Here is a 14,076-nt window from a genome sequence, read left to right on the forward strand (position 1 = left end):
CTGCCTGGGTGCAAACAAACCTGATGGTAAGCCGAGGATAAATCTAATAACGAAAACTATTCCATTCCCTTTGTTAATGCAAACAATGTTTTAACCTTGGTTAGCAGAAATCTCTCAATAACAATGTTCATTCAAATACCTCAAGTCAACACACCATTCAGTATTTCACCACAACAAGAGAGGCAATCCATTCTAAGGCTTCCACAGGCTCAATCACCCCAGTTTTGAACAAGCTATCCACTTCCAAATTCACCTCCCACTTGCAAACCATTGTAGATTCCTCATTTTATGCCACTTAGGTACAGCATTTTCGTTACATAGAAAAAGGTGAAGAAAGGGGGATGGATGTTTCCATCCGGTCAAACTATAGCCCAATCTCTCTATTACCTTATATGTCAAAGGTATTTGAAAGGCTAGTGTTGGGAGTCTGCGGATAACAGGAGAACTGATTGGCCTCTTGAGGAGGTTAATGCCATACTGTTGCCTTCTACACAGGCAGGTCTGGAGCCCTTTAACGGCAATCCCTCGCAGGAGTCCCCGGAGGCGTGGCCTTTGACGTTTTCCTCAACCGTCCAATCAGGTGAGCGATCGGACGGAACAAGAGAGGAGAGCCCCCGCACATATGCAGAATGAGAATACATTTTTTTCTAGCTAACGCAACAAGAATTTTCAATTCTATTAAGGACACAGAGGCGAGGATTATGCTTCTCTTGCTTTACTGCAAAACCACAACAGCCAATAAACAACTTTGAAACTCAGTATACCCCGGAAGTACCACCCCCAGTATAGCATTCACCAATCACTATCAGTGCACTCAAATATATAGTCCAGAGTAACAACATCACTTCCTCTTTCTTTGTATTAAACTTTAACACAGTCTACAAACTTGACAGTTGAACACTGGAGCACCGATTACATCATCGCCGTGGATCCCGCTTGAGCACGTAATAGCATCCTCCGAACCAGAATCGATGTCATCATGCCCCATATCCGCCAGTTCTGTCCTTCTTCCAACCAGCGTCATCCTGAACGTTCAGGTCTGTTTACCTTGATCTCCTATAAAGAGAATAGTGGTCGTAATATGCCATCCATGAACTCTGTGCATTCCATAACCATATTAACAGTCACAATTAAACATCTCCAAATAACAACGGGTGGGAGAAAATTAAAACATCACCATGAATTATACATGAACCATTCCATTGACTATAATCCCGTTATCACATGAAAAAAACATCAGCGTGTTACCTGGGTGGGATGATCCTCGCCTCCGTGTCCTTAATAGAATTGAAAATTCTTGTCGCGTTAGCTAGAAAAAGTTTTATTCTATGTCAGTCCACGGAGGCTCAGATTATGCTAGTTTAAAGTTGTTCCATAACCATCGAAGCCACATCCACAATCGGTTTATGATAAAATGTCTTAAATGTTGAATCAGAGGACCAGTCCGCCGCAGTCATAATATCCTGTAATCGAGAGCCTGAATAAAAGGCCTTGGAAGCCATTGCTCCTCTAACTGAGTGAGCGCCAAAAATGGTGGTATCAACACCTGCTAGTCTCAGTAACCAAGTAACCCACCTGGCTAAAGTCGCTGCAGTGACTGGGCGGAAAGGTCTCTGTAGAGAAATTAACAATTGTCCTGCAACATCATTCCTGAACTCTCTAGTACAATTCTCATAACATTTTAAGCATTGAACCACACATAACTTGGTATGATGAGGAAAAGCAGGATATGAAATACATCCAGAATGCGTTTTTGTCCATTTGGATATCGTGAAAGAAACTCCTGAAGGAGTAAATTCTCTACCTGCTATATCCAAAGCTCGCACGTCCGAGACTCGTCTGCAGGATACCAGGCATAAAAGCATTGTAAGTTTCGCTGATAACTGTTTCCGGGATAAGCCTTCATTGGCTGGCCAAGCTTTAAGAAAATGTAAAACTAAATTAACATCCCATAAAACAGAATACCTGGGTTTTGGGGGATTGACCAATCGGATACCCCTCACCACTTTACACACCAGGGGGTGTTCCCCCACCGGTTTACCATCCACGTGTGGATGGCCAGCCGAAATTGCTGAACGAAAATTGTTCACTGTCCGATATGCCATTCCTGAGCTGGCGAGCTCTGACAGGAAATTGACTATGAGATGGACACCAGATCCCATGGGATCTGTTTGCCATTCAGAACACCAACTAACCCATCTACGCCAAGCTGATTTATATCGCTTGTGCGTAGCAGGTGCCCATGCCTGTGATAAGAAAAACAGAGACTCCTGTAAAACTCCTGGCACTTGCCATCGTCACCTGAAAGTCTCCACGCCATGAGAGTCAGGAGGCCTTGCATCACCAAGGGATGAGGCAACCCCAGAGGGTCCTCCAGAATCTCCGGAAATGGCCAAAGTCGAACAGGAAGAGCGCATGACAAAGCTAGTGCCACCGGAAACCACGCTTGCGCTTTCCAACATGGAGTGATTAATATCACCTCCACCCGCTGTCGGCGGAGCTGTGCCACTACTCTCGGAATCATGGTTAAAGATGGAAAACGCATATAGAATGCCCGTCGTCCATGACTGAAGAAATGTGTCCGAGCTGATCGCCAGAGGGTCTGGGTGCCAGCTGTAGAACCGAGGAAGGTGCGCATTGAGTCTGGATGTGAAAAGATCCACTGCACATGGGCCCCATTTGTCGTTCAACTGACTGAACACTCCCGGATGCAGTCTCCAATCGCTGGCATCCCTCAGGAAACGAGAATTCCAATCCGCCACCACATTGGAAGATCCCGGAATGTACTCCGCCGTCACCGATATATGGTGGGCCAGGCAATAATGCTAAATGTCCTTGACTATCTCCACTAGAAGGCGAGATCTCGTACCCCCAGACAATTGATGTATCGTACTGCCGACACATTGTACATCCGCAGTAAAATACAGCAAATCGTCCGCTGCGGGGAGAGTGTCTGAATTGCAAACGAGCCCGCAAGAAGCTCCAGGCAATTGATATGGAGTTTCTGTTCCTCTCGGGACCACCGACCCCCAGTTTCCACAGAGCCGCATCGGGCTCCCCAGCCCCATCTGCTGGCATCCGATTCTATGACTATCTCCGGTTGGGCTGAGAAAATGGCTTTGCCATTCCAAGCATCCATGTGCTCCAGCCACCAATTAATCTCGGTCCGCGCCTCTTCGGAAATCGAGATCTGCTCTGCATAACTCAGACCCTTGCGTAAGTGTAGAATCTTCAAACGTTGAAGTGCCCTGTAATGTAGGGGTCATGGGAATATCGCCTGTATTGAGGCAGCCAGAAGTCCCACCAACCTGGCTAAGGTCCTCAATGATATAGTCTGAGAGGCAAGCACTCTCCTCAACTCCTTCTTGATAGCTATTCTCTTCCTCAATGGTAATAGTAATTGAGCTGCAAGTGAGTCTGCCTTAAACCCCAAGAACTCCATCCAGTGGGTTGGAGTCAGAATGGACTTCTGCGCGTTGATGACAAACACCAACTCTTGTAAGAGTTGGACTGTCCAGTTCAGATGAAGAAGAACTGTGTTCATATTCTGTGCCATAATCAGAATATCGTCCAAATAAATTATGAGTCTTACCGCCCGTTCTCTCAGATACTGAACCACAGGTTTCAGTAATTTGGTGAAACACCAAGGGGCGGACGAAAGGCCAAAGGGCATGGCCGAAAACGCGAACCACTGGTCTTTCCATTGAAATTGAAGGTACCTCCTGTGAGGGGGAAAGATAGGCACCGCCAGATATGCGTCTTTCAGATCTAGACGCACCATCCAATCTTTTTCCAACAGGATAGCTCTCAACAAGTGTATGCCCTCCATTTTGAAGTGGCGATACACTACCCAGGAATTGAATTCTTTCAGATTGAGCACTAGTCTGAATCCTTCGTCCTTTTTGGGAACTAGGAAGATGGTACTTACAAAACCCAGTGGTTGTAGGCTTGTGTGCACGATTGCCCCTTTGTGCAACAACGACTGAATCTCGGCGTCCATAAAAGACGTCTCTGCAAGGGAAAAATGTAGGGACTGAGGAACCTGAACCTGATGGGGTGAGGTAAAAAACTCTATTTGAAAGCCTCTTACCGTCTGAAGGATCCAAGTATCCTGTGTGAGACTTTCCCATACATGATGGAACAAAGCAATCCGACCTCCCACCTTGGTGTCCCCAGCTTGCATTAAGCTTACCTGAGTAAGAACCATCTCCTGAGGAATTATTTTGTCCTCTGTAGCCTCTATGTTGTCACCCCCTGTCACCGCGATTATGGGAAGGGTAGAACTTTGAACGCTGGCCACCACCTCTGCCACGTTGCTCGGAGCCTCGAGAGGTCTGGTTAAATCCACGGCCGGCCGGCCGCTCGACCCCTGTAGCATCCGGCCCTGTTAAAAAGGCCAGTGTGAAAGACTTTTTTTAAATTTGCTTGAGCCTTATCCAGGGCGGAAAATGTGTTCACATACTTCCCCATCTCCTTCACGAATTTCTTCCTGAACAGCATGCCATTAGCGAGCGTGCCCGGTTCTGTATTAGCCATTTCAGCAAGTTGTGGGTCAATAAGGAAGGATCTTCTCCATTCCGCTGACAGAGCGCAGTTCGCGTTCCCTAGGAAACTCATAGCTTTTTGTGCCCACTCTAAAACCTCTGTGGGATCCAAGGGGGTATTGGAATCCTTAGCGGTAACCGCAGCATCCAAGATCTTAGTCAGGGGTCCAGACACGTCAAGGAACTTATCCTGACAACCCCTCCAGGCCCTGTCGAGGCCCTTCTTGGGGTCCTTCGCAATTTTCTTCATGAAAGTGGCCATGTTTGGGTCTATTTCTGATGTGTCAGCCACTTTTCCCATCAGTGATGGTCGGGGACATTCGGAACCCAAAGTGGCCCTAACTTCCTTCTCGAAACCTCTCCGGAGGTTGTCCTGCACATAGTGCGCCACCTCTACGCAAGGAACCCACTCCGTGGATCTTGGGTGTATAATATTTCTGGGGTCAAACAAAAGATTCTTATTGGTCGGTTTGTCCTCAACGTTGTGAGATTTGCGTTTCCGCTTTTTTATTTTCTGGGAAGTCTGCGATGCCTGATCAGACGTGTCAGGTGCGGCAGGAGACAACTCATCAGTCTCATCCGTCTGTGTCACTGGTGCTTTATGCGCCTTAGAACTCACACCACCATGATCATGCATCACATTACGGACCATCTTAGCAAGGACCTAAGCCGAGGTATGAGCAGAGGTCTCACCTTGCGCAGCACCAAACGTACACCTGCCATAGTTCTTCAATGGCTTGGTAAAGGGTTGTAATGCCTTAATTAACGCCCTATTTACAGAGCCCTGGACGTGGGTATCCAGGGCTTCGACCAATTGCTCCTCCATCTGGTGCTCTCGAGGCTCCTCATAGTCTGCATACTCATTGAACTCTACCCACTGATCTTCCTCCTCGGCGTAGTACGCCATCGTTACTGCAGGAGGTCTGAAGGAGTTTCTAGGGGGGAGAACCCAGGGGTGTTCACGTTATACGGGCAGTGATGAAACTGTCCCTAAACTGAAGCCCAAATGTCCCCATGCCAGAAGGTAGAATATAACACCTCAATATAAAACTCAATTACAGTGGAGGGAGCCACCCCTAATCTCCCCTAGGGCAATGCCCTGCTCCGGTAACTGCACCGGTCAGCGTTCACATGGGACCGGGGATAGAACAGTCTGTGAACTCGCCGATGCGTGGAGAGCCGATCGCAAGCGCTGAAATCGGCTCTCCGACATGCGCGGGTTGTGGGAATAGAAAGAGGACTGTTCCCGACAAGCGCGTAGTGCGCCCCGCTGCCGCTCCACGAAAGCTTCCCACAGAGCGACGGAGCGCTCAAAAAACGATCGCCGTCAGAGCGCGAAGTAGATGAAAACGCGCAAAGAACATGGAATAACAAAAATCAACTAGATGTTGAAACACATCGGGAAGTCAGCCCCGCAATATCACGCGCCCATAAAGTAAACGCCGTAATGACGTTACAGAACCAAAGATACTTCATTCACATTAAAAGTAAACACATCTAAACTTTGAAACGAAAGAAAGGGAAAGTACTTATCTCGCTGCTGCAGCAGCAAAGAAAGAGGAAGTGATGTTGTCACTCCGGACTATATATTAGAGTGGACTGATAGTGATTGGTGCATACTATACTGAGGGTTGCACTTCCGGGCTATGCTGAGTGCAAAGTTGTTTATTTGCTGCTGTGGTTTTGCAGTAAAGCAAGAGAAGCATAATCTGAACCTCCGTGGACTAACATAGAATCCCGGGTGAGAGAAGAGTTGGAAGCGTGGAAATCGGAGAAGACAGATGGACAGAAAGGAGACGAGACAGGAAATGCTGCCCTGGACGAAGACCTCAAGCAAGGAGGCCAACGAGACTGTTTTGCCCGCCACCCTCTATGAGGAGGGTGGCTTACCAAGGTACGGGCAAGGCTTCAGGGGTTCCCAGGGCACAGGTAGGGGAGGGAGGTGAACGCGTGGGAGGTCACAACTGGGTCCACAGGTGTAGGCAGTTTTTGGTGACTTCTCCTTCACTCCCCCCTACCCTGTATTGGAAGTGTGTCGCTTCCCCACTGACCGTATTATTATTTCCTTTGTTTTCTGGGTTTGGTCGCATTCCGGTACCGGGACCACGGACCTGCTGTGAAGCTAGGACGCCATTATTTACCCAAAGTCCCCAAGGGAGGAAGCTGGTGAAAAAGGGTGCAGCCCAAACCAGAGGAGGACCCCGGTATACCGGACTGTGAAATAAGAATCAATAAACAAATTGATAATTACTCAGATTCGGCCTCATTGATACTTGGTATCCCTAAGATTAGAGACCCCATTACAGCTAGTTAATGTCCAGCTGACAATTATTTTAGAAAGTCATAACTTATTGGAATCGACTCATACAGGGTATAGAGCCAGAAATAGTACTGAGTCCACGTTGTTGGCAGTGCTTGACAGCATTAGATTGAAAGGTGAGCAGGGGCAGGCTGCGGTTTTGATCCTGTTGGATCTGTCCACAGCCTTTGATACAGTCTCTCATAGCCTGTTAATAAAGAGACTACAGGAGCCTGGTGTGAACTCAAAAGCTCTACAGTGGTTTGGATCTTTTATGAATAAAATATCTCAGTCCGTTCAGAAGGCCTCTTTTAGCAATACCCCACATGCCCAAATGTTGGTTCCCTCAGGGCTCCTCCCTCAACCCTACATTGTTCAATATCTATGTCTCCTCCTTGGCATGTATAGTCAAAGCTTGGGGCTTTGAGATCTGCTCCTATGCTCATTATTTCTATATGGGAGAACATGGGGGGACCCAGGACAATCTCACTGGATGCTAGCTACCTGGATGCAATCGCATTGTCTGAAACTCAATGTGAAGAAGACGGAAATCTTACTCTTCGGAGGAGCTCACGATATTTAGAACGATTTGTGGTGGCTGACGTCTCTGGGTACTGCAACAGAACCAAGGAGAGTAGCTAAGAACCTTGGATTTGTAATAAATGATTCCCTTTCCATGCAGGATCAGGTAAATGCCTCTTGCGGCAAATGTTTTGGCCAGCTTAGACTACTGAGAAGGCTCTTCCACTGGATTATGGTGGAATGGCTTTTTGTTATTTGTTTACAGTCCATTCAAAATGCAATGGCCAGACTCATTTGTAATAGTGTCTGCAATAGCGCAGCTACCCTATGTTTGAATTCACTTCACTGGCTAACTGTACTCCAACACGAGGTTTAGGTAAGTACCCTATTATTCTGCCCTGGAGAGCCACTAGACAAGAATCTACTGACACTTCTCTGCCCTCCCTTCAACTGCCACACAAACCTTCAAACCCATACATTCCATCATAATCACATACTCACCCTAGCAACTCCAGAACAATAAGGAATGTGGAACACAACAGTATTTAAGCAGGGCATGGTCGTGAGACAGAGGGCAGCTTTGAGATATCACTGCGAACCTCCCCTAGCGTCCGCCACCGACAAGGTTTAAATAAAGCAAGGGGGGGGGGGGGGTGGCAAGAACAGAGAAGCGCATGGCATCATATCTCTATCTCACCTCCCAGCATGGAGCAACATGCCTCATTCTTTGGCATTTTGAGACCTTTGAAACACCACATGGAAAATGTTTCCAGCAGCATAAGATGAGGAGACCCCATACACTACACTTGTGACCCTGTAAAACCGAACATTGTGGTCTTATTTGCAAAAGATAATTTACTACCATAATGCCCCTGAAAAACAAGCTGGTGGCATGCAACATCTAAAAGAATATTGGAAAGGAGAATGAAACACTCTACACTCTAACCTACCAGGACTTTTGGTTACGGCAATTGGTTCTTATTACTGAACATCAATATAACGGCACATCATCACCTAGAACCAGGAACAAGTTTATTTTACCTTAATGGCCGAACAAATAACAACCCATTTACCGGACTTCAAAAAGGCGGGCGCGGTGCCCTGCAATCACCAAATATACTAACAATAAGAACCAGGAATTTCAGTAACGATAAGTGGACCTTTTTACTAGACATCAATATACTAGCACAACAGTAACTAGAGCCAAGTACAACTTTACCGTACCTTAGCGCTTAACCAATCACCAAACAACCTGCCTGACTTCAAAATGGAGGCTGCAAGACAGCGCGATAGTCAAACCTACTAACTGTGAGAACCAGAAGCTGCTACTGAACTAATGCACACACCTCTAACCGAGTGCTGTGTCATACACCTGTCTTTCATCCCATACATACATATATAATGCTGGAGAACCCCTACAATATGCTTCAATAGGGAAGTAGGGCCTGCTTACCAGTGACATTTTACACATTCTGAAAGAAATTTAAAAAATGTAATCCAAACTAATGATAATCTAAGAATGATACTCCTCAATTGTAGTACCACTGACTATACCTTCATCAAATGAAAGGGTCACAACAAACATCACTGTGTTATTATTCTGTAGCACCAATCTTGAAAAGAGCAGTATACTACCAGTCACTATCTCATCATAAGGCCCACTATATCAAACAACATCAATGGCTATCAGACCTCTTACTATATCCAGCAGCAATTCCCATTGACATCAAAATGGCTGAAAAAGTGTTGAAAGCTAATTTCAAACTATCAAAGCTGAACCGCCACTACGTGAGTCATTGATCAAGGGAAAATCGGATATCAACAGCACTATAAACATAATATTACAAAAATTGGCAGATGTACATGACCTTGCAAAATCAACAGAACCGACTTAATGCAACTAGAGATGACAGCGATAAGAGCAGGCATAAACACTTTAAATAATACAACAGCAGAAGTGGAATGCAGAATTAGCTTAGTCGAAGATGCCTCTGCTCAAACATCCAAAGAATTAAAATCTCTACAAGTATCAACACGAAAGATGTAAAAAGGCATAGTGGAGCTAGAGGACTGCAATAGAAGAGGCAACCTAATGATTTTTCGGATCCTTGAAGGCAGCAAAGACTCAGACGGCTCATGCATAACATTTCTAAAAAAAACTGCCTCCCACAGGTCACCATCATAAAATTCAACAAAGAATTAGAAATGGAAAGGACCCACTGTGTCCCATCATTCAAACTGCTAAACAGAAACATCAAAAGACGGATCGCCCGCAAGCCACTTCGAACCAACACACTGAAGCAATACTGGCTTACATGCTCCAAAACAATCACATCAACTGGAATGGTCTCAAAATTCATATGTCGCAAGATTTCTTTTAGAACAACAGTGGTTGAAAAAGACTTCCTGGCTCTCCGGGATCGTCTAAGAAACATGAGACTACAATACGCATTTGCAGGCCCAGCAAAACTGAAAGTTATGGTGAGTGACAAATCCCAGCCAGATCTTTGAGGATCACAAAGACTTATCAAACTTTCTAGACGAGATTGAAGATCATGAGAATGGAAACCTCACGTCCCTACTCCAACAAGAAGAAAACATGAACCATCTTGCTGCTACCAAGATTTTGCTTTCCATTGTGGCACTGTGCCTTGTTTAAAGAGTGGATATATGATCTAGATGAATACAAAATATCACTTAGGGCCATATGTATCAAGGTACCAATTTGCGATTCTGTAATAGCGATTTTTAAGAAATCGCTATTTCAGAATCGCAAATTGGTATGTATCAAGAAAATCTCATTTTTTTTGCGATTTCCTAATATTCCTTAATTACGAATTCGCAAATTGCGAATTCGCAATTAAGGAATACTTTCCCATTCATTTCTATGGGCCAGGAGGCCCATAGGAAGGAATGGGAAATTTGCGATTCGCAATTTGCTAATCGCAAATTGAGAAGAATTTCAAGGGTGCAGGGGTGTCCAAAGGACACCCTATTGCACCCCTGAAATAAGCATGGGTGCACATGTGGTGCACATACATGCCCTAAGGGCATGTATGTGCGTCACATGGCACTTAGAAAAATGCAATAATTGGCATTTTTCAAGAAATTCACAAATTACCACCAACTTGAAGTTGGTGGTAATTTGCGATTCCTTAGGGACAATTTGCGATTATTTTTAACTTCATACATTGCATTTAAGGAATCGCAAAATTTGCGATTCCTTAAATTCAATCGCAAAATAAGGAATCGCAAATTTTGCGATTCCGTATTTTGCACCCAAATTCCATGATACATACCATTTTGCGAAAATGAGTTCGGTAACGCCGAAATTCTGCGAATTTCGGCGTTTGCGAACCCATTTGGCCTTGATACATATGGTCCTAAGTGTCTTACGCCTAAGGTCCGTTCATACACCCAAGATGACAAGACTTCCCCATACAGCTGAGATCACAATGCACATGCAATATCCAAAATGTTTTGTTACTGCCAGTATATGCGTTTCCTCTTATACTAGGAATCATAAGTCAATTGTAATACCCAAGTAGTCTTATTAAGGTTACACAGTTAAACAAAACTTTCAAAATTGTTATTTACAACCGAGTTCCGCTTAGTTCCACAATCTCACTGAACAAGGGCCACGTGCTTTATAAACAACTGTTGCAAAACGTTCCCCTTACCCAACATAACCAATTTATAGTTACCTATACGCTGTTATAGCACACACAGAGACACGTCTGGCACGATTTGCACTATGTTATCATCTCCATTGCTGATGGAAAGACACTCTTCTCTATTTCTTCCTCAATGTCGATGCACTTGGGGTGGGGTGGGTGGGACAGGAGGTTGGGAACAGAGTACTTTTTTCTTTCAGTTATTTTTCTGTTTTCAGCATAGTGTATTTACTTTTTCACTTCTGTCCTATTCACTAACATCTGTGTAGAAGGTTTCAACCGGTACTCAAATATACGCTCCTACATAACTTTGACCAAGCTGCTAATTGTTTCCTGCCCCAATTACAAAACCTGACAGTGGAATAGCGTACTGCAGTGTCAGCACTCATGCTGCAAAAACGGTCCTGTAACAAAAACGGCCCCCAGGAGCCCAAAACCGGCTCCCACCCGTGCGGTGCACCAGGGGATTGCCCGTTGCCCGCAACGTCCAGTCCGGGCCTGGCAAACTCAAACTTGTCTCCTGTATCTACCCCACTTGACAGGAGACCACCAATATATTCAAATGCCTAGTCTCATTATTCTTATATTTGTTAGCATACCAACACTACATACACAGACATGACAAGTCCCACACTCCAGATGACATTAATATTGTCTCCATGAATGTCAAAGGGTTAAATCACCCAATTTAAAAGACTCAAAATACCTAACTACTTTTTCTTTTCAAAACCAAAGGGGACATTATCATTGTTAGACCTGGCACCATTGGCGTGGTTCTCCCTTCCATTTTTGCTGTTGCCTCATGTATTTTTGCTGGTGTTAGAAGCTTTGGGCACTGTGCCACTGCTATTCAGTGCCACAAGGCAAGTGCTCCCTATTGTAAATTGATGTATTAAACAGTGGTTCCATGTTTGGCTATTTGGTTTACTTACAAAGAAACCTGGGGGTCTAAACAACAAAACAGACAATCATGTATTCAGAAAACCCTAAAAATCAAAGAGTCATCAAAGTACTAATTAGAATAACTAATAGGTCTTCTATAAAGTTAATAATCCAACGCATTCAACCACCAGCAAACGTAGGTGAGACCCAAGATCCAGAGATGGATTACCATCAAAATCTTGTTAGTGATCTTATTTTCTCATCTGGTCATCCACAGGGTTGGACTGGAATGTCTCTAGATCATTGAGACAACTTCCAGATCCACCTGATAGGACTGGGGTCAAGCCCACAATCACTTGTAGACCATGCGTGGGATCACTGAATGGGACCAAGTGCAGTGCAAAGAGTGAAAGTGTAAGGAAAGTGAAGTTAAAATGGAATAGAGAATGAACAGTAAAGTAACTTTAATAGCTGTAAGCCTCTTTCTGTTTAAAAACCAGAACAGCGCAAAAACGCAGTATAAACAAATGACTGCTTAGGGGCCGACATGTTTCTGCCAATCAGGGGGATAACTCCCTAGGCTTTCTTCAGGGCCTCTGTTCTTGAAAAATCTTTTGCTACTGCTAGTGCGAACCACACTCAAAATTATAAAGGAAACAAATACAGTGACAACATAAAGGATATATATTTCTATTCCTCCATGTCAGCTGGTGTATCAATCACCTAAAAAAGGAATGCAAAGTGGTATAAGTACATTGGATATTAAACGATATAGATCTAAGATTATAAACAGGACCACCGAAGTTCCTTACTCACTCATCTTGACAGGGGAAAATACCTCACCTCGCCTGGACCAAGCTCAGGGTAAGGGAGGCCACGCTCTAAAGGTAAGAAAAGAAAAGAGGGGGAATCCCACATTAAGAGGAAAGAAAATGAGCTATTCCTTTCTATCTACAGTGAGTCCCTTATCAATGTCTTATCTCTAAAGCTCATTCTCTCAGCCAGTCTCCAACTAGGCTCACCCACAGGCTCTCTAACTAGATAATGTGAGAGAGGGAACCTAGCTACCTCACTATAGGAACTTTAACTCAAGTTCACAGAGTGTTGGAAAACACGATGGTAATAGCTGCACTCACCTCTCCGTCATTGCCACAGACTGTATCTGAGGTTGGGGGAGGCAACGCTCGAAGAGTGAAAGCGTCATATATTGGTTCTGATCCTCATCATTTCTACCTATCAGAACGATCGGGTGGCATCCCGTGTAAGAAAAGAGCCAATAGTCAGGCTGGTTTGAACGAGTCACCTGCCCTTGGAACATAGTTGTGTGTGAATTAACATTGTTTAAAAGGATTACTTATGAGGGACAAGTTGTCAACGCTTATGGTTTTAAAAGCGATTACAGCCGACAAACGAAATTAATCGCGGCTACGCGTAGTCTCGCTGTTTTTTTTGGAACTTGTTATCGCAAGATCTCATGAGAACTACCAAACATGGGGCACAATCATGGGAGATGTAGTTCGCGTTTAGTGACTAAAAATCCATCATTAGTATGATTCTAAATCTTTGTAACTGGAAGTTTCACATGCTTGTATCTAAATCATGCTTTGTATATCAAGTCGAAACCACGATTTGCAGATCTGAAACCGCCAGAGTATATTTGCCGATATAGTGTAATCTCGTTAGTTCTGTGGGAAAGTAGTCTCGTGAGTACATAAAGAACTACAACGCTTTATCAGAGGGATGGGAATTGTAGTTTTTTAACTCGAGAGGACAAGGGTTCTGTCCTTCTCTAAGCTGTTTACAAAGGTAAATCCAGAGAAAATGATGTAGTCAACCTTGCTATATGTAAATGTAACTGTATATATTGTGCAGCAAGTAACTATATTGAGAGTCTGTACCGTAGCTATAAATATTGTTTAGCATATTCGTAAAGGTGAACAGACCTTGTCTATAGATTCTGGTTGCTGGGCAGTATAAAGGTGTCTAGCCAGTGTCCAACATGGTGCTGTATGAAAACCCTACTTAATTGACATGCAGGATGGAGTACCTGCTGTCACTAGATGGTCATAGATAGTACCGCACCTGAACAATGAGTTAAGGTAACTTATTACAAGGTATCTAACAGGAAATCAAGCATGGTCCAGGGAATTTCATC

The 14,076-nt window shown here is 44.5% G+C and overlaps 1 pseudogene; it reads right to left on the reverse strand.

Moving 5' to 3' along the window:
• Positions 1-2,137: 2,137 nt before the first annotated feature.
• On the reverse strand, positions 2,138-3,704 carry LOC147669061 (uncharacterized; annotated as a pseudogene).
• Between the last annotated feature and the right edge of the window lie 10,372 nt (positions 3,705-14,076).

The sequence above is a fragment of the Lissotriton vulgaris genome, unplaced genomic scaffold, assembly GCF_964263255.1.
Source record: "Lissotriton vulgaris unplaced genomic scaffold, aLisVul1.2 SCAFFOLD_2071, whole genome shotgun sequence".
Taxonomy (NCBI): domain Eukaryota; kingdom Metazoa; phylum Chordata; class Amphibia; order Caudata; family Salamandridae; genus Lissotriton; species Lissotriton vulgaris.